This window comes from Pseudorca crassidens, chromosome 5 (assembly GCF_039906515.1).
Source record: "Pseudorca crassidens isolate mPseCra1 chromosome 5, mPseCra1.hap1, whole genome shotgun sequence".
Classification (NCBI taxonomy): Eukaryota; Metazoa; Chordata; class Mammalia; order Artiodactyla; family Delphinidae; genus Pseudorca; species Pseudorca crassidens.
In genome coordinates this window covers 141,831,766-141,858,352 of record NC_090300.1, presented here as the reverse complement: position 1 = coordinate 141,858,352, position 26,587 = coordinate 141,831,766, and the positions used below count along the sequence as shown (strand labels likewise).

General features: G+C 43.1%; 1 protein-coding gene and 2 pseudogenes across 1 annotated transcript in view; 1 reads left to right on the top strand and 2 right to left on the bottom strand.

The window, feature by feature from the left end:
* The window catches only part of KCNJ6 (potassium inwardly rectifying channel subfamily J member 6), a 285,124-nt gene that overhangs the window by 122,218 nt on the left and 136,319 nt on the right, over nt 1-26,587 (top strand). The window lies entirely within an intron of this gene.
* On the bottom strand, nt 16,256-17,610 carry LOC137225571 (uncharacterized; annotated as a pseudogene).
* On the bottom strand, nt 17,623-19,283 carry LOC137225570 (uncharacterized; annotated as a pseudogene).

Genomic DNA, 26,587 nt, shown 5'->3' with positions numbered 1-26,587 from the left:
GGCATGTGGGATCCTCCCGGACCGGGGCACGAATCCGTGTTCCCTGCATCGGCAGGCGGTCTCTCAACCACTGCACCACCAGGGAAGCCCAGGACTTCTTGATAGATTAACCAAAGAACCTCTCTTAGGTTAGAGAGAGGTTATTAGCTAGCTTTTGCTATGTAACAAACTTCCCCAAAGTTAGTAGTTCAGTGGGTCAGCAATTTGAGTTGGGCTTCTCTAGATGATTCTCCTCCCAGTCTTAGGGGTAGTCACACATGCATCCAGGTCAGCTACTGAGTTGGCTGAGATGGGTCATCTCTGCTCCACATAGTCTCTCATCCTCCAGCAGGCCAGCCTGGGCTCATTTCCAAGAGATGAAGAGAACTGGCACTTTCACTTCTGTTGGCCAGAGCAAATCACAAGGTCAGTCCAGATTCAAGGTGGGTGGGGGGGACTCTACCTCTTATTGGCTGAAGCTGCAAAGTCACATCATAAAGATCATGAATGCAGAGGGAATTTCTACAATCAATCACAGTACGCTGGTCGCATGGTAGGAAGAATGTGAACAAATGTGCAAATGAGAATAAGAAGGATGTTCTAAATCAGCAATTTGTTGAGTTATGTTAATACCACGCCAAAAGCAAATTAAAGTGAACATTCTATGCTATACCAAAAAGATCAAAAAGAAGCTCCATGTTCCATGACTGCTTCTGGAATGGGGCCCAAATTCTTGTTAAATCTTCATATTTCCATCTTCCATCAAAGCAAGAATGAGAAGCTCATTGATTAATTTTTTGTTTTTGTTTTTTTTTTTTGCAATACGCGGGCCTCTCACTGTTGTGGCCTCTCCCATTGCGGAGCACAGACTCCGGACGCGCAGGCTCAGCAGCCATGGCTCACGGGCCCAGCCGCTCCGTGGCATGTGGGATCTTCCCGGACCAGGGCACAAACCCGTGTCCCCTGCATCGGCAGGCGGACTCTCAACCACTGTGCCACCAGGGAAGCCCCCTGATTAATATTATTTGTCTAAAATTAATGCAGGAAGAAAACTGGAAATCCATGAGCAGCTTCATTAAGTCAATAAGCAACGAATGGTATTTTAAAAATGCATGAGCAAATGCCTTGAGAATAAGAGATCTTTCTTCTCATGTCTGCGCACAATTGGTACTTGAAAAATGTGAAAACAAGGCCTTAATCACATTAGCTTTCTGTCTGTGACATTAAAGAGGTCTCTCCACCTGGAATGGTAATGACACAGAGATGAGGGCAGAGGTGGTCCAACCCCATTATTCTTAATTAAAGTCACAGCTGATGGATCCATGACCTTAAGAAAAATATTTCTGACCTTCCCATGACTAGGTTCAAACTTGAAACTTTAATTAATATTCTTTCATAGTTCTTCTGCCAGCTCTTTCTAACTCCATTTTAAATGTGTATGCTGATTTTTTTTTGTAGGCCAATTCCCTCTGCTTTCAAAAATAATCAGTATTAGATTCCCATGGGCATCAGGCACGACCATTTCTGTTTTATTCCCAGCATCACTGTGTCCATTAAAACTCATTGCAAGTTCCCAAAGAAATACATTCATGTATTTGGGGATTCCAAGGTAGAGCAGCAGACCCATTCTCTTGGAAATGCCACGTAAAAATTCATGTGTGTGGCTTCATTCTAGATGAAGAAAGCTATCAGAGATCATTTCCTTCTTTCAGAGGAAAAGAAGTTTCTTAAGATTCTTTGGTATTCTCCAGTGTGAAAACAGTCAGCATCCTTTACAAAATCCCCGTCAGAGGAAGGATGAGCACGCCCCAGGCCTTGCCTCCTGAAAGGTCTGCCACAGGCATCACTCAGTCTAGGGATGCAGAGTTCCCTGCCCATCAGGAAACTGTTGTGCTTCAACCACCCTCCACCCGCAAGCTCCTCCCAGGCTCAGCTTGTCCCAAGGGGACTTCCAAAGTTTATATACAGCTTTAGACAATTTTATACGCAGATGATGGGAGAATGTTCCAACCCCCTGTTCATTTGTTGTCTTTGAAGCTATTTTCTCAGATGCTGGCCTGGATTCAAGGTAGAGGACAAAAGAGAAGAGATTCCCTGTCAACTGAGACCAGAATTTTAAAATAGTACATCAACCATGATTCGGGGAATATGTTTAGTAGGTCCTACTGTGTGCAAAGCAAGCTCTGTGAGGTACTATCAGGGAGGCCTTGCTTTTAAGGAACTTACCCTCCACTCAGAGAAATAGAACAGAGACATAGAGAAAATAACTGTCAATAATCACAGCTAAGATGTGTATCCATTGTGTACTGAGTGCCTGTCAGATGCCAAGATCACTTTATTTATATTGTCATATCCAATCCTCACAACGGCCTCATTTTAAAATGAAGAGACCACAACTCAAAGAAATTAGACAAGGTGTCCAGGGCCACACTGCTAGTAAGCGGCAGATGCGAGAACCAAACTCCACTTAATCTCACTGTAAAGCCCAGCCTCGTCCCTCCACATTAGAGCAGCAGTAGGCAACAGCCAAATGGAGAAATATATCCAGGTTCTGCACATGGCCTTTGAGGCTGCCACAGTTGAGATGGCTGCACTCACACCTGTTGGCTTCCTGCTTAGCTGAATTGTGGGGCAGGCAAAAGTGCCCAGAGTCTGATGCCCCATGTAGAAGAGGAAGGCGTTGGTCCACCTAAGTGCTGGCCACGTTTCAAGAAGACCCAGTGTTAAGCAAGATGAATAAGCTCTGGAGATCTTCTGTACAACAATGGATGAAAAACACTATATTGTACTTTCAAATATTTGTTAAAGGGACAGATCTCATGTTAAATGTTTTTACCACAGTAAAATAAATAATTTTTTAATTTTTTTTAAAAAAAAAAAGACCCCCGTGGGACTTCCCTGGTGGTCCAGTGGTTAAGAACCCACTTTCCAATGCAGAGGACATGGGTTCAATCCCTGGTCAAGGAACTAAAGTCCCACATGCCACGGGACAACTAAGCCTGAGCCCACGTGCCACAACTAGGGAGAAGGCCATGTGCCACAACGAAAGATCCCGTGTACTGCAACTAAGACCAAACACAGCCAACAGAATAAATAAATAAATAATAAAAAATTTTAAAGACTCCTGGCCCTACCTCTTCCCCCCTGTGGCAGCTAATATTTCTGGCTTAAGTGCAATGGGCCAGCATCACACCAAGATGGAAAGCATTATATCACCAGGAAGGCAAGGAGTTTGCATCTCCCATGTTGACACCAACTCCAGTTGATTAATTCTGACTGCTTGGAAGGCTGGGCTCAAAAGGGTTGTAGGACCACATCAGGGCTCATCAGGAAAAGAGTACCATGCTCGTTAGCAATGCCTGCATGGAAGAGGGAAAGGGAGGTGTCACATTTGTACTACCTAGTTAATGATAGTTGGGTGATGGCCACCCAGAGCTGTGTTCATATCCCCTCCACTTCCTGTGTGACCCTCAGCAAAGAAATTCACTTTTCTGACCCCCAGTTTCTTTACCTGTAAAATGCATGAACTCTTCTTCAAAGATTTGTTTTGGAGATTAAAAAAATAATACCGTTATATGGCCTGAAAGTTTGTGTTGCCACAAAATTTATGTGTTGAAGCCTTTAACTCCCAAAGTGAAAGTATTGGGAGGTGGGGCCTCTGAGAGGTGATAAGTTTTATATGAGATCGTGAGAATGGAGCTCCCATGATGGGATTAGCGCTCTTATAAGAAGAGGGGACACTTGTGAGGACACAGAGAGAAGGCTGTAGCCTACAAGCTAGGAAGAGGGCCCTCACCAAAAGCCAACTCTTCCAGCATCTTGATCTTGGACTTCTCAGCCTCCAGAAATGTGAGAAATAAATGTTGTTTAAGGCACTGAGCCTACAGTATTTTGTTATAGCAGCCAGAGCTGACTAAGACACATGTATAAAGCACTTATCACATTGCCTTTCTACTCTCTAGTAAGCACTCAACTAGTGATAGATGTTGTTTTTATTTGTTAGTAGTGTATGCTAACTAATGCACATGTTACTCTGTGTTAACAACATATAAACAAACTGTAACAAGGACAAAAACCCAATGCACTGAGATAATGCAATTTCAGTGCATTGTCATTCCCAGATGTTAAGACCTGAATGCCTGTTAATTATGAGAGTACAACAGTGAGTCTTTGGAAACTGCCACGTGGTTTACTTATGAACAGTGCTAGTCTAAAATCTCCTTTAAAATGTGTTTCGAACATCTTCTATAATGCTCAGAACTCACTTGTAACCTAAATTTTCCTGGCCCTCCTCATCTTGGTTGCATATAGAGCCATATTAACTACGATAAACAGAATCTACTTATTCTCACCACGGATCCCCAGGCTGAATCTCAGCCTCCAGAAGTAACTCTTAAGCTCTCTGGAGACAATCAACAGTCTCAGGGGAAATTGCTGTCCCTGGGGCTCTGTGGTCTAAGGAGGTGCCTCCTACATTCCTCCAGTTTTACCAAAACACCTGTTCTCAAAAGGGGGTATATATGAGTCTGGGGGTCCTTAGAAGATATATCCTTAGAATAGTCCCAAACTATGCTCAGAACCAGAAGTCCCCTTGATGACTGAGGCTTAGAAGAGCTAAGTAACATATGAGTTTCTGGAGGAAAATATTACATCTGCCTAGAAGAACCATTTTATGAGAATCCTGAGAGCATTTCTAATATACAAGTCATAACGAGCAGACGGGGAATCTGGAGTGCTGGTTGGGAATTTTAGCATCCAGCTCTGCCAGCAATTCACACATCCTTGGATCTGGGCGGGCCCACACCCTGTGCTGAGAAAGACAGACCCAGCCACTAGATCTCTGAGCAACAGAATGCATGACAGAGCAGCCTGGGGACATTCACTGTGACTCAGCACAGTGTACGAGTTTGCAAGCTCACTAGGTGTCAGGATGCTAGGGGAGGCCCCATGCTAACTAGAATAAGGCACCTGTCCTGAAGGGCAGGGGTGAAATCGAATACCTGTAATACTAGGGTATTAGTTTCCCAGGGAGGCCATAACAAATCATACAAACTTGGTGGCTGAAAACAACAGAAATTGATTCGCAGTTCTGGAGGCCAGAAATCTAAAATCAAGCTGTCAGCAGTGTCTTAGTCCCTCCAAAGTCTCTAGGGGAGAATCCTTCTTTGCCTCCTCCAGTCTCTGGTGGCTCCTGGCATTCCTTGGCTTGTGGCCACATCACTCTGGTCTCTGCCTCTTTCTTCCCTCTGTCTCTGCGTTCCTTCCTTTTCTTAAAAGGACAATTTAGAACCCAACCTAAATCCAGCATGATCTCATATCAAGATACTTAATTACAAATGCAAAGACTCTATTTCCATAAGGTCATGTCCTGAGGTTCTAGATGGCCATGAATTTGGGGGACACTATTCAACACCCTACACATGGCCATAGTAAACCCAAACTTCCTGTAGCAACAGAGGCAGAAGAATGGGTCTGGCTGTGAGCAGGGAGGTCCATGGATAAAGCAGTCTTCTAGCAGGTCCTTACATGGAAGACGGGATTTTTAACTTGTGGAGCTGGGAGCAGTGGCTTTGGGTGGGAGACCACTGACAGTCAGCGAGAATGGTCAGGCCAGACAACAGCTGAGACACCTCTGTGCCCTGTTTGTCAGTGGTGAAAGGTTTATGTTTGGAAGCAGAGTTGTGAGTGGGAGGGTGAGAGAAAGCTGGAGGGGAAGAGGACACACACTGAGAGGCATAAATGACAGGCAGGTGTAGACTCAAAGGGAGAGAGCTGTATCCATCTGTCCTTGCTGCTATAACAGGATTCCACACCAGGTGGTTTGAACAACAGACATTTATTTCTCACAGTTCTAAAGGCTAGAAGTCCAAGATCAAGGTACCAGCTGATTCTGTTTCTGGTGAGACCTCTCTTCCTGGATTGTAGATGTCTGTCTTCTGGCTGTGTCCTCACATGGCCTTTCCTCTGTGCATGCAAATAAGGAGAAAAAGACAGAGAGAGCAAGCTCTAGTGTCTCTTCTTATAAGGACACTAATCCTATAAAATCAGGGCCCCACCCTTATGACCTCTTTTACTCTTTCAACAGTAATTATTTCCTCAGAGGCCCCATCTCTAAATACAGCCACACTGGAGGTTAAGTTTCAATATATGGATTGGGAGGGACACAAAAATTCAGTTCATAACCATAGCAAAGACTGTTGAGCAGGGACAAGATACCTTCAGTCAAGAGACTACCAAAGTCCAAGGGTTCAGGTGTCAGACCTGGCAGGTTACACAGGTATTAGGTCCTGGTGAGTCAGCACCCCCATCAGCATGCCCTGAGCAATGTGAATCAGTGGGGAAGATACTTCTCGTGGAACCATTACTGGAGGATTCCTGAGCTCAAGGCACGTTTTGGCACCGAGTTCATGGGACCTTGAACAATAATGTCTTTAGGAGTCATCATCCTCTTCTGTAAAATTAAAGGCTTGATAGATTTCTGGGCAGTCCCATGATTCAAGGAGGAGGTATCAGGGGGTATGCTGGACGGCAGGAGGAGGCCAGCCTGGAATTTTAAATGTTCAGGGACTAAATCACTTGCAGGCAACTGCCAGGTTGATGGAGATGAGACAACCATACTTAGTTGACTCTTGAAAAATGGGAAGAGTTAGGGGGAGCAGCCCTCCCCTAACCCCACAGTTGAAAACCCTGGGAACTTTGTAGTTGGCCCTCTCTATCAATGGGTCCTCCATATCTGGAGGATTCATCCAACCGTGGATCATGTAGTACTGCAGTATTTATTGAAAAAAATCCATGGATAAGTGGACACACACAGTTCAAACCCATGTTGTTCAAGGGTCAACTATAATTTATCATCCAAGCCAGGTCAAAGTAAGGGCCCTCAAGTGGGCAGAGGGAGGAGTCATGGATGTGAAAGGAGGCTAACCATACTGGGGAGCCAGACCTCAAGAGGGCAGAGAAAGGGCTGGGAGCCAGAGTCAGCAAGCTCAGCCCTAAATGCCTGAAGATACATGTTCATGTAGTATGTGTGTGTGTGTTCCCTATGTATATTAATTTCCTGTTGCTCCTATAACAAATTACCACACACTTAGTGGTTTGAGACCACACAGAGGGGAATTCCCTGGTGGCCCAGTGGTTAGAACTCTGCTTTCACTGCTTAGGATGCAGGTTCGATCCCTGGTTGGGGAACTAAGATCCCAGAAGCTGCCGGGCGCAGCCAAAAATAAAAACAAATGAAGACCACACAGGGGTAGTCTCTTACAGTTCTGGGTCTGGAGGCCAGAAAGCCCTCAAACCAAGGTGTGAGTAGGGTTGGTTCCTTCTGGAAGCTCTCAGGGAAAATCCTTTTCCTTACTTTTTCCAGCTTCTAGAAGTCACCCACATTCCATGGCTTATGGCCTTACAGTGTTCTGACCTCTGCTTCCTCCTTCTCTGTCTGTCTGTCTCTCTCTCTGTCTGACTTTGACCCTTCTGCTTTGCTCTTATAAAGACCCTTGTGATTACATTCCACATGAATAATCCAGGTTAATCTCCCCATCTGAATGTCCTTAGCTTAATTAAATGCAAAGTCCCTTTTGCCAAACAAGGTCACATATTCACCAAGCTCCAGAGATTAAGACACAGACACTTTTGGGAGGTCCTTATTTAGATTCCCACGGCATGAAGGTTTGTATTATATATTATGTGTCTAGGTATTTCCAGGCAACACCCGTTTGCTCTCTGCCCCCTTGGGCTGGGCAGTGCTGGACTCACAACTGTCACCTGTCCAGAGGAGCTAATCAGAGGCCACATGGTTTGGAGAAAGGCCACCATCCTGAGCTGGAAGACTGGATTTGAATTCTGTTCTGCTTCTTAGTGACTATGCAATCTTAACCACACAACCAAATCTAGTAACAGTCTTCTCATCTGTAGAATGGGATATTGGTAGACCCCACCTCTGTTGTCATGATTAAATAAATTTCTCTTTTTAAAACGCTTACACTGGTGCCCAGCTCGTGGGGAACATTAGTGGGTGCTGCTCTTATCTTGTTCCTCATCATCCTAGTTTTCATTAGTGCATGTGGGCTGCTCTGCAAGTATCAGTTACCCTTTCTTCCTTAGCAAGAAATCCCAGCTCTGACTACAGCAGGGAAAGTCACCTCCCCAGGCTGCTGTGTCAAGGATGTAAACACTTTCCTTCTTTCTCCATCTAACACTTCCCTGTCTGTCTCCTCACCCCTGCCTCTGCCAAGGTTTGAATTACGCTTGTGAGTGAAAATATTTGTCACACAACCGAGGCAGCTCAGATAGGGATCAAACTTGATATCCCCAGGGAACATTTGCCATGTCAAGGAGCTTCTGTCATGACCCACATTATTGAAAATTCCATTTGACTAAATGCAGGATGGGTGGTGGGTTGGAAAAGGAAATCGGGCTGTTTCGAGCCGGGTTGATGGTAGCAGACATGCGCTGCGTCTGGAAGGAGCCATGCTTCACCCCATGCCAACCAAGCTTTCCTTCTTAACATGCTGTTTAGAGCTAAGGCCCTTTGTTGAAAGATAAAAGATGAGACAAATAGGAAGATGAGACAAATTCTTTCTCTCCTCTCTTTCTTTCCTTTTAATTAATAGACTTCATTTTTTTAAGCTTTAGGTCTACAGAAAAATTGAGCAGAAACTACAAAGAATTTCCTTATACCCCCTCTCCCCCTACCTCAGTTTTTTAATTATTAACCTCTTGCATTAATGTGATACAGTTGTTACAATTGTAACAATAATTGATGAGTCAATATTGATACTTGATTATCAACTTAAGTCCACAGTTTAGACCCTCTCTTGTGGCACATTCTGTGAGTTTTGACAAATGTATAATGACATGTATCCATCATTATAGTATCATACAGAATCATTTCACTGCCCTAAAAATCCTATGTGTTCCACCTATTCATCCCTGTCTCTCCCTCCCATAATCCTTGGCAATCACTCACTGATCTTTTTTACTGTCTCCATAATTTTGCCTTTTCTAGAATGTCATATATTGGGAATCATGCATACAATATGTAGCCTCTCAGATTGGCTTCTTTCACTTGGTAATATGCCTTTAAGCTTCCTCCATCTCTTTTCATGGCTTGATAACTCATTTCTTTTTAGCGCTGTATTCACATTCTTTCTTTATCTTATTCTCTCAAGGTAATAATTTAGATCCACACTCTATCTCTGATCCTCAAACAGGCAGAATGACCCCAGACCAACAGAGGAATAACAGGTAGTCAGAGACACCCCCACTACACACACACACAGACACAGACACAGACACACACACACACACACACACACACACACACACACACACTACCCCTGTGTAGTGGGATGACACAAGAAGTCTCCATAACCTGGTAGGATAAGAAGCCAGCCATGAGCCAACCTGAAACACACCAAATCCAACATAACCACATTCAAAGGCATACACTGTTACACTTTTATTCAAAGAGTAGAAGATTTTAAGTATATACTATTTCATTTTCATTTTCATGACTCCAAAAATGTCATCTCAGTGCCACACCACCATACAAGTAAACCTTCAAAAGTTACATTCATCCCAGAATCCATAGCATATGTTCTTTTGCAGAAATATTGGCCAATTTTTAAGGAGTTCCTTCCTGCTTGAAACAGAAGCTCCTGGGGCCCAACTAATGTTTGACTTCCCTCAGGTCCCCTGAGTGAGCTGTTCTCAGTCAAATTCTTCTCTCCCAGACAGCCCCCATGACTCCCCTATCAAATGGGCACTCGATTTCTGAAGCAGAGGAAGTCCACTTCCTAGATGTGCAGGGGGGTCTACAGGCAGATGCACTCACGGACAGGTCAAGGGCAATGACTGGGCTTTTTACAAGTTTATGGTCCCCACATATGTTACCAAACCAAACTTGAGTCCACTTGCCCATGAACAGTAAAGCCAATCTACTGACACTGGGTTTTGGTGAAGAAAAGTGCAACATTTATTGCAGGCGCCAAGCAAGGAGTCCAGGCAGCTAGTGCTCAAAAGACCTGAACTCCCCAAAGGCTTTTAGAAAAAGCTTTAAAAAGACAGGGTGAGAGAGGGGGGTTATGGGATATGCAATCAACTTGTGGACACACTTCTGATTGGTTGGTGGTGAGGTAACTGAGAGTCAACAACATTAACCTTCTGGTTCCAACCTATCTGGGGTCCACGTGCTTGTGGGCAATATGCAGTTAACTTCTTCCACCTGGTGGGGGTTTCAGTATCTGCAAAACAGCTCAGAGGACATGACTCAGAATATTATCTGTAGCCCTTGAGGAAAAACTAAAGACCCTTGACTGTTTAATGGCCAAACTGTTATTATTTTGTCTTGCTTGACTGTTTTCCTTTCTTTCTTTATTTGCTTACTTCTCTGATTAAATTTATTCTTTGACTAAAGATTTTCTACAGACAAAAGGCAGACAGAGGACATGAGGAGGGTCTATTCTGGGAAGGTCCCATAGGGTCCTGATCAGATACACGTGGTCCTAATCACATTGCTACACCTTGAAGTAAACACATCAGCAGGTACCTCAACATGTTGACGTGGGAAGGCCAGAACAGTATCAGCTACAAAGACGCCTCACAAAGCTTATAATCAAGGGACAGAGGACTTTCATTGTGTACAAAATGGGCTGTGAGACCCCAGGCACTTGTCACTGAATGGACTGAATGAAGCAGGGTCAAGACTAGGGTGAGGCCAGTGAGGCACTGATCTCAGGTGCAAAATTTAAGAGGACAATGAGGAACTCAAGAATCAAGATAAAAACTGTTCTGATGCAATATACTTAAAAATTAAAATGAATGCAGAAAAATTCATGGTTAACAAAATATCAACATTTTAAACAAAGACAGGATCCAACCCAGCACTTGCACGAGCCTGAGGGTGAGATCCTCACTCTCCTCCCCCTAATCCCAGCCCTAAGATGAAATAATGGGGGTGAGCATGCTCTGAAAACAGCACAGAGCTGCTGAAAAGCAAGGTCATGTTACTAGGAGTCTGTTGTTGCTGCAGATAAGAAGGGCAGTAACAATTCAGAGAAAAGACAGCTGTGTCTGGATGGACCCAGGTGGTTCAAGAAAGTGCCATGAGTCAGAGGTGAGCTTTGATAGGGGAGTCGGGTCACAGAGGCAGAAGAGAGGCCGCCAGGGACAGGCAAGCACAGAGCAAAAGGACAGACACTGTGGGGGAGGGGATACAGGAGATGGGAAGATATTGTCTTAATTCAAACAGAAGATGGGTGTTGACGCATAAACAGAAATACGGTGAGAAGGAGCCAGAGCCTGGGGGTCCAAAAGTTTCACCAAAGAGTTGGGATGGATGCAACAACCAGAACACAGAATTCTCTAATGTCGATTCAAAGGCAACTAATGAACAGAAGTAGTGCTGTGGCTGCCTTTAGAAGTATATATAGACTTATCTTTCCATCTTAAAAATAATACAAGCTCATTCTATAAAATTAGAAAAATACAAAAAAAGGAAAAGAGGAACACCTCCAGAAGTGTGATGCCTTCTTTTTCCACATTCTCTAGGAAGAGACAGTTCTCTAGGAAAAAGTAGTTATGTTTGGAGGGCTAGCGCAGCAAACTTAGAAACAGAAGAGGCTCAGAAGCCAGGTATATAGAAACATTGACTTTGAGATGGCAAAGTGACAACACGTGGGGGTATAGGTCCTTCCTTTGGGAATTCTCACTTAGGCAAGTCCTGGCATACAAAATTATACCCCAATCCCTTGGAAGCTTCTGTTCAAATAAAACCCCTGCCATAGATCAAACACAGTTCTTTTTCTAGCCTGGAAAAAGCAGAATGGCCTAGTGCTTTGGGTCATGTTTTCCCTTCCTCTTTTCAAACATCTGCTACCAGCTTGATGGTAAGAACACTAGGAACATTTTCCCATTCTTCGGAAACAGGCGTCATTCCTGAGTCTCTGAGCAGCAGAGAGCAAGGATGCCTGACGCTCCTGATACAATGGGCTGCCAGTGGGCTGGGCTGCTGTCAAGGGTGGCATTCCTGGTTCCACACATAAGGACCCATTGCTTCCCTTTCTTCTGTAAAGTTTAAGATTCCTTTCCTAGCACCCATGAAGCATCTCTTGCTATCAACAGATACCAGACACACTGGTAAAAGAGCCAGACTGAGAAGTCTACACCAGATGCTTCATTTCCTTCAGGCAAACAGGCAAGATTTGTATTACGTGAGTTGATAATAGAAGTGACAGTTGATAAGATTGTCGTTAACTCGACTTTATACTAATCTTTAAAAATGCAATTCAACTTCTAAAAAAAGATGCCAATTCTTCACCTTTACTTAACTAAGTGTAATACTTAGTACTTAGTTCTTAATAAAAATACGGAAACCATGAACTTAGCTCTATTCTAAGTGCTGGAATACATGGCACAGACAATGTCTGTGAGAAGACAAAATATAAGAAGCAAGTATAACAACCCAAGGATAAAGTAATACAGACCAGGCATGGGCCCTAAGGGTGGAAATGCAAGAGCTCGACCACTGCTGAGCAAGGTCAATCAGAGGACTTGGGGAAGGTGAAGCTGTGCATTGGGAAAAGGACAGCAGAGGTAGCACTGAGCAGATGAGGTAGAGGAGTAACAGACAGCAGTGACCTTTGTTTGCTAGGGGAATAAGAGCATAACTCTGTATGTGTGTGAGTGCTATTATCTCCTAAAGTTCTCACCACAAACAATTACCTAGCATATCAGACAATCCTATACAGTAAATGCTTTATTGCTGTTTCACAGATGAGGAAACCTAAGAAACTCGTCTGAGGTCACACAGTTATCCGGGGCAGAATTGGGTTTCAAACCCAGCCTTCCGACTCCAGAATTCTTGCTCTTAACTGCTATGCTATAAACGATGATGAGACATGGATAATTGAAATCTTCAGTGTTCTGCCACAGAGATGAGATTGGTTTGATAAGCAGGGAAAGAAGTAGCAAAAACAGTGTTTAGGTAAATTGTCACACCAGGATGACCCAGAGAGGGTCGGGGGTAAAGAAAGTAGGGAGCCAGGGTATGAAATAAAGGGGGCGTGGCCAAGGGGAAAGGAGGCATACCCGGAGGCAATGCTTCAAACTGGCTACAGAAAAGATCTTTGGAAATCCTAGAGCAGATTGGGGAACTGGGGAGGGTCAGAACAGCAATAACCCCAGGATGATGATGGAGCAATAGTCCCGAGCTGTTAGCCATGACCCAGGCGTTGGGCAGGGGGCCGCTTGGTGCCCACCTGGAGCAGCTGGAGAGAACTAGAGACATGAACTCAATGTGCAGTATGTTAGATTCCAAATTATAAGAAAAGTCGGCAATCCATCCTACCTCCAAAGAACCCACCTCCACGTGGATGCGCCTTCCTGTTTGGGGAGGGAGAGGAGGGGGGAAGGGGGCAGGGCGAAGGAGAGCCTTAGGGCTTCCCACACCCTCCTCCACTCCCTACTCACAGGAAGGAGAAAATAGCAGCTACATTTTCCTTACCAGGAATTGCCCTGGTCCTGGGGAGAGCAAGATAAACAGGACATGGTGCCTGCCTTTGAAAATGAAGACAGGAAGGTAGAGTGATTGCCCGGGATGTGCCCTGGTGGAACCCAGGATGCTACAGAAATGTCCAGAGAACCTCCACTGAGCCCTGGAGCCTCTGACCCAACCTTTCTCGGCCCAGCCCATGAAGGCACACCAGGCACCCCCCCTTTAGGCAGCACAAGTTGAAGGAAACAACACACAGGGATCATCATACACAAGCAGTTATTTAGCACCTACTGTATACAGTTCACTGTGTAACCACACCCCAGGGGCACCACAACCCATAAGTCCCTAAGACTGCCCTTAAGGGGCTAACTAGAATATTAGAACAATAGATGAGCATAGGAAAGATAGGTTTTCTCACTAATAATGAATTTACTAACGTATTATGGATGAAAAAGATTTTTCCCACAAACTCATCATTTTTCCTCAGGAGATGCAATCATTTCACAGCATCCATGTTGAGTTGATGCTGTGATCCAGCATACACGAGCATATATAGTATAGCATAAAGAAACGGCAGCAGTATCTTCATAGGACTGAAATATGTAAATTAAGATATTTATCTTGTTTGAAATGTACTTTATCAGATTTAGTGGAGGATAAAATTTTTTAGAATGTAAAGTAAAAGATGTAAAAAGTAAAGATGAGAAAGACAAATAAACTCTACAAAATTTTTGGCAAGAAGATCGTAAGAGCAAGAGAAACATATGCTATATAGATAAAAATCAGAAAATACTAAGGTGGCAGCATAATCATGAGACATTCTACCCAAGTCGCTTGAGCTTTACAATTTAGTCTTTTAAAATTAAACCCATTTAGAAAATTTAATTTTGCAGCATTGCTTTAGTTTATTTTTTTTTTTTTTTTGCTGTTGGAAAAATTAGAGAGTAGAATTTAAGAGTATGATAATTCTAAGATAAATGCTAAGTGCCAGAATAAAAAAAATCAGTCATTTTCATGGACTCTAACCTGTAAATTGGTTGAATTTCTACTGTAAAATACGTGTGTATATGCATGTGGATGTGCACGTGTGTGTGTGTGTGTGTGTGTGTGTGTTTCTATCAAGGAATACTAAATGTACAAACTAGAAGATTTCCACTTCACCAGCTAGGTACAAACGTAATAATATGTGCAAATAATGATAAATTCTCTTGGCATGCTATTTCCACTGGGGATCCTTTTGAGATTAGGATATGAAAATTCTTCTTTCAAATATAATTTTGGAGCGCTCTTTAATTTTTGGCTCTTTGTCTTTATTATAAAATCTCTTTAAAAATAGGTTAGAGTCTAATTTACTATGGGTGAAGCAAAAGGCAAGCTAAGGAGATAAGATTCTTCCCACTCAGAATTTTATTTATGGACCATAAATGTATGGATAAGTGTTTCCTAAAATATCTCTCATGCAATTCTAGTGTTGCAATACCCAGAGGGGAAAAAAAGTGTTCCATATTCAAATAAGATGAGGAGACACCTCCTATTATGTTCCTTTTGGATCTCTCATGCGCAGTATCATTGTAAGGCTTTAAGAAATCTTGAAATAGAGACATCTCTTTAACATCATTTCTCAAACTTACTTGCCCAGAGAAACCCCTGCCCTTTTCCTTTCCCAAAAAGCATACTTTGTGGAAGTGATGCACATAGAACTACATCTACTTCAACCAAAAAATATTCATTATAAATGAGTTGGTCATTACTGTATTTACTATAAATCAGAATTACCCATCTGGAAAGTTTCCTTGGATCCAGCAGTGCTTTCAGCTCCATTACTAAGTTTGATGAGCAGATACCCATTCCCACACCCACCAGAAGGTTAAATCAAGTGTATCCATTAAGGTTTACCAGAGAAGCAGAACAAGTAGGAGACATATATTAAGATACTTACTGCGAGAAATTGGTTTACATAATTGTGGAAGCAAATCCAAAATGTATAGGGCAGACCATAGGGAACAGCAAGCTAGAACTCTTGGGCATGGGCTGAAGCTTCTGTCCACGGGCAGAATTTCTTCTTCTCTTACAGCTGGTTGAATCAGATCCATCCAGATTACCTGGGATAATCTCCTTTATTTAAAGGCAATTGATTTTAAAATTTAATCACATCTACAAAATACCTTCGCTGCAACATCTAGATTAGTGTTGGAGTGAATAACTGGGAACCATAGTTAAGCTGTGTTGTTACAGCTAAAAGACCACCATCCACTCCTGTCAACTTGGCAACCATGCATGTCTCCTTCAACATACTTAATTTCCAAACAAAGACAATATCCAAGTCATAATTCTACCTAATGTGACACAAAAACACTCTTTGTTCAACCAAAAACACACTTTCCTTTTTCCTAGAAAAGGATGCAAAGCCCTTGAGTGATGTTCTGTCTTCTTTGATATTCTGTACCTCAAAAGCTGAGACAGAAAGTTAATGATTATTAATAGATCTTATGTTAGATAATAAGGGAATAAGAAAAGAAAGAAAACAGCGCATATATATATATATATATATATTCCTTTTAAAAATTAGGAAGAAATACTCATAACTATCGCAGTCCTCATTTCTACAACTTGTCTCATGACCAGATTATCTAGGATAATCTTCTTTACTTCAGGTCAACTGATTATGAACTTTAATCACATCTATAAAATACCTTCACAGCAACTTCTAGATTGATGTTTGAGTGAATAACTAGGGACTGTAGCTTAGCCATGTTGGTGTATCTAAAAGACTATTATCTTTGCCTAGTGGGTGACCCAAACCTTCATCCTTGAAGAGGCTGGACCATTATCAGCCCTGCAAGTATGTATTGAGTTTGGTAATTTCCCACTGACTCTAATCACAGGCTTTGGTAATATTAAGAGACTCTCTCAAGTATTTCCTTTATTCCAGACATAGTCTTCATTACCCCCCTGTGTAGTAGCAATCAAATTTCTCCTTGGTAATTAGAATCAAGTGCCCCAGTCAGTACATTAATCCCTTTCTTTGCCTGATGGCAGTCACAACTTTCAGTTCAATGCAATCATAGTGCCTTCTAGTGGAAGAATTACTTCTTAGGGACAAAGACCTCTAGACCATCAGAACCTAAAGATGAGAGGATGGGAAGCAAAAATGTTGCTAGCGGATAACTAGGCGTAATAGTGAGTGGATCTGTGAATCTATGGGAGAAACAGCAATGTATATTGGAAACAGATGTAGAGCATATACTGCATCCAGAGGACATTGCCCAAGCTCTGCAAGGTATTTCCACCTACCTAGTGCTGCAGCTGAGTCTTTAAAAGGCCATTCCACCATCCTACCAGGCCAACCACTTTAGGATGATGGGGGAAATAGTAAAACTAGTAAATTCCATGATCATGGGCTCATTACAATGCTTCATTTGCTGTGAAGTAAGTTCCTTGATCAAAATCAGTGTTGTGTAGGATATCATGACAGTGGAAGAGCTATTCTCTAAATCCATGGGTTGTAGTTTTGGCAGAAGAATTTCACACAAGGAAGGCAAATCCAGATTAAGTATATATTCATGTTAAAAAAAAAAAAGTGCTGACCCTTCCATGATAGAAGTGGTCCAATGTAATCAATCTACCACCAGGTAGTGGACTGGTTACCCCCTTGGAATTGTGCCATATTGGGGAATCCACATTGATCCAATCTGCTTCTCAGATTGGACATTCATCAGTGGCCATAGACACGGTAGCTTTGTAAGTTCCTGATTCGTGCATAACCTCCATCCCTGCCACCATGACCACTGTGTTCATGAGCCCATTGGGCAATGACGGGAGTGGCTGTAAAAGGAGGCTGACCAGTATCCACAGAACTGGTCATCCTGTCCATTTGATTATTAAAGGTTTCTTCTGCTGAGGTCACCCTTTGGTGAGCTTTTATAGGGGACACAAATATCTTCACATTCTTTGTCCATTCAGGGAGATCTATCCACATACCTTTTCCCTGGTCTCCTTGTTGCCAGTTTTCTAAACATGTTTTTAACAAATCCCTGTCTATCCATGCTATTGGCCACAGCCCATGACTCTGTATAGCCTCATACCTCTGGCAATTTCTCCTTCCAGACAAAATGAGCAACCAGGTGCACTGACTGAAAATTATAGCACTCTCATACATACCCATCTTGTGTATATCACTTCCATTTAACAATGAGGTGCTGCTGTGCACACCCAACTTAATTGCTTCGCGGATTAGACAATAACTGATACATGATGGACAGCTGAGTTCACATGGTAACTTGGTGGCCCACAGTTAAGTGTTTCGTCTCTACTAAGTAGCTGACCAAAAGATATTTTTCAAAAGAAGAGTAGGTATCCACAAAGGATGGCAGGGCTTTGCTATGAAATGGTAAGGATCTGCACTGTGATTCAACTGCAGAAGCCTGCCAACAGCTTCAGACAGCATCCCTATCTGCACTGACACTTCAAACATGATCAGATATGCTCTATCTGGGTTCTGGGTTATGGTCCGAGTGGCAGAACAGCTTGTATGGCAGCCTGGACCTGTTGCAGAGCCTTCTTTTGTTCTGGGTCCCACTATAAACTAGCAGCTTTTCAGGTCACTCAGTAAACAGGCCAGAGTAGCACACCCCAGTAACAAATATGTTGCCTCTAAAATATAAAGAGGCCCACTAGGCATTGTGCCTCATTTTTGGTTGTAGGAGGGACCAGATGCAACAATTTATTCTTCAACTTGGAAAAGATATCTTGATGTGCCCTACACCACTAAACCCCTAGACATTTCATCGAGGTGTAAATCCCCTGAACGGTTTGTGGAATTTATTTCCCAACTTCTGGCATGCAAACATCTCACCAACAAGTTTAGAATAATTGCTACTTCTTGCCTACTAGGTCCAATCAACCTAAGGTCACCAGTTTAATGAACCAGTGTGATGCCCTATAGGAGGGAGGGGTGATCAAGGTCCCTGAAGATTTTATTATGACATTAGACTGCAGAGTTGATATACCCCTGAGGTAAGATGGGGAAGGTGTATTGCTGGCCTTGCTAGTTGAAAGCAAACTATCTCTGGTGATCTCTATTAACAGGGATAGAGAAGAAGGTCATTTTCCAAATCAGTAGCTGCACACTAGGTACCAGGGAATGTGCTAATTTGTTCAAGCAACAAAACCACATCTGGAACAGCAGCTGCAATTGGAATCACCATCTTATTGAGCAATAAATCCATTGTCATTCTCTGAGATACATCTGTCTTCTGTACAAATAGGCAAGTTGAGTGGGGATGTGGTAGAAATGACCACTACTGTAACTTTAAGTCCTCAATGGTGGCACTAATCTCTGCAATCCCTCCAGGAATGCAGTGTTACGTATGATTTACTATTTTTGTAGGTAGAGGCAATTCTAGTGGCTACCACTTGGCCTTTCCTACCATAAGCTCTCACTCCATAGGTCAGGGAACCAATATGGAGATTCTGCCAGTTGCTGGGTATATCTATTCCAATTATGCACTCCAAAACTGGGGAAATAACCACAGGATGGGTTCTGGGACCCACTGAGCCCACTGTGTAATGGACCTGACATTGATCACCTGACCTTCATAAGCTCCTACTCTGATTGGTGGACCACCGTGATGTTTTGGATCTCTTGGAATCTGTATCAGTTTAGATCCAGTGTCTGGTAAACTCTAAAATGTCTCGTTATTTCCTTTCCCCAGTGCATAATAACCCTGGTAAGTGGCTGTAGATCCCTCTGGGGAAGACTGGGAGAAAGATTAATAGTAGAAAATTTTGACAATGTGCTGGAATCCTTCATCTTGGGGACCAGGTTTCCCCTTTTTTAAAGAGGTTCTTAGTCTACAAACACACCCAAATCTGAGAACTGATTCAAGGACCATGGTTCTCTGTTTTGTTGTGTCAAGTTAGACTTCTGTTCACTAGACCTAGAACTCTTCCACTTATACAGCTCAGGTAAGAATTTAGTAGACTGTTCATTTGCTTCTTCTCTAGAGACACCATGATCAACCAGATAATACCATAGTCTCTGTGAGTCAGGCTATAATGATCACTGCTTTTGATTTCACCATCCTTTACAGTAAGCATGACCACCTCGTATTTTGCAATTAACTGCCAACACTTGGTTCCTGCCACCCTGGGATCCAATTACCCTCATTGTACTTAGGGATCTCAGTTCAACAGTAGCAGTTACCACTGTAATTTCTGCCCCACAGAGAAGAGTAAGCATAGAACTCTTCAAGAATATTGGAGTTCCCCACATTGACTTATTTCTCACACTCCTGGTAAAAGGTGTGTCTTATGCATCATCCCTGAGTGAGCTGGTCAGGTCTTAAGAGGATAACTCCTCTTGAACAGTTCAATCTACCCCAAGCCTTTGGTTGTCTCCCTCTACGGTAGACTAAGGCTATTCTGACATTTCAACTTCATTTAGTTTAGGCCATTTTTGAGTCCACGTTTTATCCAAGCAAATAAACAAACTTTTAGAGCCCTTTTTAACCCTCAAGACAAAATATTGAACCCAGAATATCTGCCTATTAGGTCTATATCAATGGCAGGGTAAGCTGTGAACAGAATCCGCAGTGTCTTACAAGGAAACTACCTCAGGGGAGTCCATTACGTGTTCTTTGGGCAGGAAAATTGAGAGAACTGGTGATTCTGTGTACTTTGTAACCCCAATGCCACTTTCTATCATGTAAATCCAACTGTTTTATTTTGGTTGCTCAGTTTATCATTTTTCTTCCTCCTTACTTTGTCCTTTAGCTTGATAATTTGGTAAGAATCAGGGACCACCAGACATTTTAAAGATACAAGTGCAGTTACTCCCAAACCAGCTTAGATGTCTTCCTATTGTGTTGTTACCAATGTGCATATTCAGAAGCCAAAATAAAAGCACGTGGTCCCTCAGTGGGTTCCCTGAACTTCCATATCACAGAGTAGATGACCCTGAGTATCATGTCACACAGAGCTGTCCCTGACTGCTGTGTCACAGTGACCTGTATGGGGGTGGTCTCAGAGAACTGACTCTATCAACCAACCAGCTCAAGAAGGACGAATAGGCTGACATATGGCTGAGAAGAAAAAGTCAGACAACTCACGATGACTCATACAGACGCTTGAAAATAAAAAATCTATACACAGCCACCTACGGTATTTTAATTTAAAAAATTTACCCAAGTCCTATAGAAATATAATTTGCATGAAAGCCCACATTGCTAAAAAAAATTTTCAGTTCTCACGTATGATTTCCCAGACTTCCAGACTTCTGTGTCTCCTTCTAAGTACAGATAATTTTCCAAACTTTGGTGCATAAGACACAAACACTGATTTAAGCTGAAATCTAATCAATCCACTCTTTTGGTGGAAACATGAAAATTAAATTTAAATTCTCATCTCAGAATTTTTTTGAAAGGCAACTTCAGGATTGGGGGAGGGAGAGGAAAACCAAACCTTTGACCACCATCTCTTTCATCTGGGTTTCTGACTTTCCTGCCCTCTCCTCAACCTTCTCATCTTGGCTGGGAAGTGGTGAGAGGGTGGGATTAGCAGTCACACCCCCAAGGGTAGCCCAGCCCCTCCCCTGAAACAGGTTGCTAATCTCCTCTGGTTGCTCCCTTCTCCATGAAGGGTGGGATTTGAACTAAAGGCTTCCAAGGCCCCTTGCAGATCTTACATCCCACAATTCTACTTTCTCTTTGACCCTCTACCCCATCCTGTGTTGTCATTCATGGATTTGAAGGCCAACATGGGAACACAAATGGTGACGCACACCTGAGATTTCTCCAGGGTGAAAACAAGGCAACTTGCATCCTTCCGGATCCCTTCTTTTTCATCTGGACAAAGGATGGGTGTCCCACAATTCTTAAAGCTATCAGATAATGAGGTTCGGGATGGTTCCGACCCCATACACAGAGTTCCCATCACTAAGATGTGGCATATTGGGGGTGGGGAGTCCCTCAGGACATCGAAGTTGGCCTCATAAGAGTTGCACCACATTTGTCTAGCTTCAGCCTTCATTTCCTTTGGTGCAACTGAAAAGCAGGTAGAGGATGGCTCTTCCCTTCCTGGGAGGCTTCCTCAAGCTCCCTCGAGGGGGCCCTACCCCATACTGCTTTCTATCCCATTCCTGCTATCAAAGTGTACCAGACCCATCAGCTGTTTATTCTGCCTTCTGCTCTGGAAGGACTACCACTACCATGAGATCTAATGGATTAAATGCATGCTCAAAATCCTGCCGAAAATCAAGTCACGCACTGTGTTACCCACCTCCATGTCTTCTGTCCCTTCACCCATCCTTTTCTAGCCTAGTGACAACCCACCTGTCTCCACAAGGGCCCATGTCAGACACTGGAGACAGGCCCCTGGAGCAGGTATTTAAGGGGTGGTAAGTAGGCTTTCAGTGGCCCTGCTACAAGTCACACTGCAAGAGAGGCCTCCTACTCCACCCACCCAAGGAACCAGCTCGATCATGCATTTGTATTCATCCCTACTCCAATCCCTCCCAGAAGATAGCTGCCTAGAGCTACACCGTGCTTTCTCGAGATGTAGAATTCATGAACACATTTCTGAGGACACGAAAAGAGAGTGTTAAATTTAACATCAGATAACTTTGCAGCTTCTAACCAATGGTGTGCTGGTAAATGTTTATCAACAGGCTCTCCAGGAAAAACATGTGCACACACATACACACACACACGTTTATAATACATTGTACTGATCTAAAGGATGTATAGCACACAGTTTACAAATAATAATATATGTAGCAATTTTTATTGTAAATTCCACTTAGCCCATTGATTCTTACAGAATGTTTCTGTGGACTTTTCCACAATGCTTGTTTCTGCAGCCAAACTATGGTGGTCATTGACAAATGAGTGTCGTTCCAACATGAATATGGGTTGAGATCTTCATTTAGTGAAACAAAGAAGGTGAAGATGCAAGTCAGAACTTCACTCATTCATCAGTGACATGAACAACTTCTGTACTGAATCAAATAACAGTTTTTGAGTACTTGAAGAATATTTCCTGAGGTTTTGTGGTGGTATTCACAATGCAACAGGTACAGACATGAGACACTCTTGAGTTTAATCTACATTATTAACAATGCCCTATTACTTCCTTGAATCCAGACCAGGATTTCTCAACTTCACTATTGACATTTCAGACCAGAGAGTCTGATCATTCTTTGTCGTGGGGGCCATCCTGTGCATATTGAACGTTTAGCAGCATCCCTGGCCTCTACCTGCTAGATGCCAGTAGCACCACTACCCCCATTTGTGACTATCAAAAGTGTTTCTGGCCAATGTCCCCTGCGGACAAAGTCGCCCCTGGTTCATAACCACTGATTTTGATAATCAGCAAAACAATAAACCGAGTCTGATTGGTTGTGTTTGACAACTTGTGTGGTATAAATACTCCCACCACGGCCAATTTCCAGCTATCAAAGTGACTTCACGAACACCATTTTGCGGTATTTCCACGTTATAGACACAACAGATGTAAATAACCTCAAGAAATAAACACAGTAAAAGGAGTAGGAAGGTGATGAGTTTTGAGTATTGATCACCTTTGTCTTGAATATAATTCATTTAATTGTACGTTTACGTAGTTTAATTTTTAACAATGGCCGTGTTTAACAACCAGCTCCTAAACCTAAAATTTGAGAGTCAGCTCTCACCAGCCAATCGAACGAGCTCCAGCACACCGCTGCTTCTACTCCATGAGAGCATGCAGGGTTTTTTTGTTTCTTTTTTCAAAACAAATAAGAAAATAATTTTATTTTCAGCATAATTTCTTTCCTCTTTGGACTTTAAAGGGATTTGATCTTTTCAGTTTTAATTTTCCCCAGAAAATTTTATAAAGAAATAGATTTTGTTTATCTTCATATCACTGGCACTTTTTATTGGAATTTTTATGTTGCCTTTCAGTGTCATTCTAGAATTTTTGATGAGCTATACTAGACAGTTGGATTGGATACGATTTGGGCAAAAATAGAATCTCAACATTTAAATCATAAATAGAAATTTAAGGTTCTATTTAATATTTTGTCTTTTTTTGACCCATTACTTTTAACTATTAACTGGAGTCTGGCTCTTTCTCTCTGTAAAGGAGCTCAGTAGTTTCTTAAGGAAGTCTTTGCGCACTTTCCTAAGGTCAGTTCCTAATAACAATAAACCCTCCTTTGGGTATGGTAGTAGGCACGAGCAGTATAATTTTTGTGCTCAGAAGCTAAGAAGTGGTTCTAAAGAATAATTCAATAAACTTCAAAGAGCTTTCAACATAAATATGAAATATTATGAACATGCAGTTTTGGTTGAAGTATTTGTGGTGCCTCTTAAGCCTGCACCTTGGCTCAGAGTTTCTGGTTTGTTTGCATGATTTGCTTCTTCCCACTCTCCCCTCAGCTGAGGCCCATTCTTTTGAAAGTGCTTTCAAAGCACTAGCAGATCACAAGATGACCAAGCACACACTCACCCTTAAAAATACAGCTGGCCAGCAGACGGCCTGGAAACTCATTTTGGAAAATCCCATGAAAAAGTAACAAGTTCCTTCAGGATTTTCTTCTGAACATCGCAGGCTAAAGTCCCCCTCTTCCTTTGCTCCCCCTTCATTTGTCATGCTTCCCAGAAGCTCAACTAATGGCTCACATGGTCCCATTTTCTCAACCTGCTACTTTGGAAGGAGAAAGTCCCTTCAAGTCAATTGCTTCTGTACTCATTTCCACAACAAGACACCTCTTACAACACCAGGCCCTCAACCTTACTCACCACAGTCTTCGTAAAGAGATGGTACCGGCTGTCAGTGTCCATAGATGGCATTTGGCCTATAATGCAACTTCATTTCTTCATTGAAGTTTGGTTGCTGTACAATATTATATAAGTTACAGGTGTCCAATATAGTGATTCACAATTTCTAAAGGTTATTTATAGTTACTATAAACTATTGGCTGTATTCCCTATGCTGTACAATATATCCTTGCAGCTTATTTTATACGTTAACAGTTTATACCCTTAATTCCCTGCTCCTCTCTTTCCCCTCCCCACTTCCCTTTCCCCCACTGGCAACCAGTAATTTGTTCTTTCTATCTGTGGGTCTGCTTCTTTTTGTTATGTTCGCTAGTTTGTTGTATTTTTCAGATTCCACATATGAGATACCATATAGTATTTGTCTTTCTCTGTCTGAATTATTTCACTTAACATAATACCCTCCAAGTTCATCCATGTTGTTGCAAATGGCAGAATTTCATTCTTTTTTATGGCTGAGTAATATTCCATTGTATATGGTGTGTGTGTGTGTGTGTGTACACATCTCACATCATATACATATATATATCTTCTTCTTCTTTATCCATTCATCTGTCCATGGGCATGTAAGTTGCTTCCATATCTTGGCTATTGTAAATAGTGCTGCTATGAACATTGGGTGCATGTATCTTTCTGAATTAGAGTTTTTGCATTTTTTTGGATATATACCTAGGAGTGAAATTGCTGAGACATAGGGTAATTCTATTTTTAGTTTTTTGAGAAATCTCCATATTGTTTTACACAGTGCTTGATGCAACTTCAATTTAAACATAACCTGTGCCATAATAATCCACTCTGCTGATCAAGGACTTGGCTCCACTCTAGTTAAATAAGGCCTTTGGGTGTGTAGTGATATACAGCATAAGTCGAGGGGAAACAAAAGTTTTCAAACAAGCAAAGGCCAGTCGTTTATTTAAGACGCATTCATTACTCTCCGTATGAGCCAAGCAATGTTCAGGTACCAGAGATACAGCCGTGTGTCATCTAAACACTGTTCCTCCCCTCCTGCAGTTGACACTCCAGTAGGAGGGCCAGTTGTCACTCAAATAACCTCTCAAAACATCATCACAAATAATGCAGAGGGTGATGAGAAGCAGAAGATTTCAGAAAGCACGTGGGCAGACCCTCCGTGTCATATCTGCCAAGAGAGGTTTTAATTCAGCAACTCACAGAAAAAGAGCAGTTTAGCCAGGAAGTCCTGAGGTCGAATTTTGACCCTCCGCTCTGCCCTTCCTCACGGGGCCTTGGAGAATCTCAGGGGAGCCTCAGAAGCCTGGATTTGGCTGTGCAGGTCTAGACTTATACCCCACAAGGGAGGCCTTCCTTGTGCCCGGAGAAAGCCTGTCACCTGGCTGGTTTATTTCCTGCAGGAGAAATAAAACCCTGAACGTGGCTGCTCATCGTATGGCAGAGGATGAGCCAGGGGTCTGCCTCTAGCCTTTGCAGGTGAAAGGGTGCCTTCCCCCAGGTGCAGGGATTCTGGTGACCTGCCGGCTCCCCGCAAGAGGCCAAGTCAAACATTTGCCTACCGGGAAGCCCCTTCTCTGGGCAGGTGCCCGGAAGCCCTCTCCCCTCCTGAGACAGCAAAGTTGGGCTCATGTGAGGGGGCTGATTGTCTCTGTTCATCCACAGATGCCCTGCAGACCCTGTGCAGACAGCCTGGCTGGGCAGTTCAGTATGGGGCCCAGAAACCAGGCTTCACACCCTTGACCCTGAACGTCTCCAGGACAGGCAAGGTGGTGAGATCAGAGGCGGATTCCAGATGCCCTAGTGAAAGCCAGCCTCTCTGTCCAGGAGGTTGTCAAGATCTGGGGCTGGTGGGGGAGGAAACAGCCTCGGTCTTGGCCTGGGTGTTGACTCTGAGGAAGCATCACCCACGCACATGGAGACCACTTACAAATCTTTCCTTCCTGGAAACGGGGTCAGTCTACCTCTGCTCCTGCAGGGGTGGTCCAAGGTCTAGGGTGATGGAGTCTGGAGGCAGGGGGTCCAGGGAGCAGCCGTTTCCGAGTCACCCAGCACAGGGGTCACAGCTAGTGTCACTGGAGAATATTAGAGGGGACGGGGACTCCAGGAGTCCCTGTGGCTCAGATTCAAATCTTGGAAGGGACCATGGGGACAGAGCAGACAGGGAACAGCAGCTTCACTGGACAGCAGCCCTACCCTCCCAACCCTGGTGAACCCCCAATTACCAGAACCCCCAAATCTCAGCCAGCTGATGCCACACACAGAGGACTCCCCTGTTGCCCTTGTCAGTCTTGGGGGTCTGAGACTGACGGGGGTGGGGGTTGTCCTTGGGGAA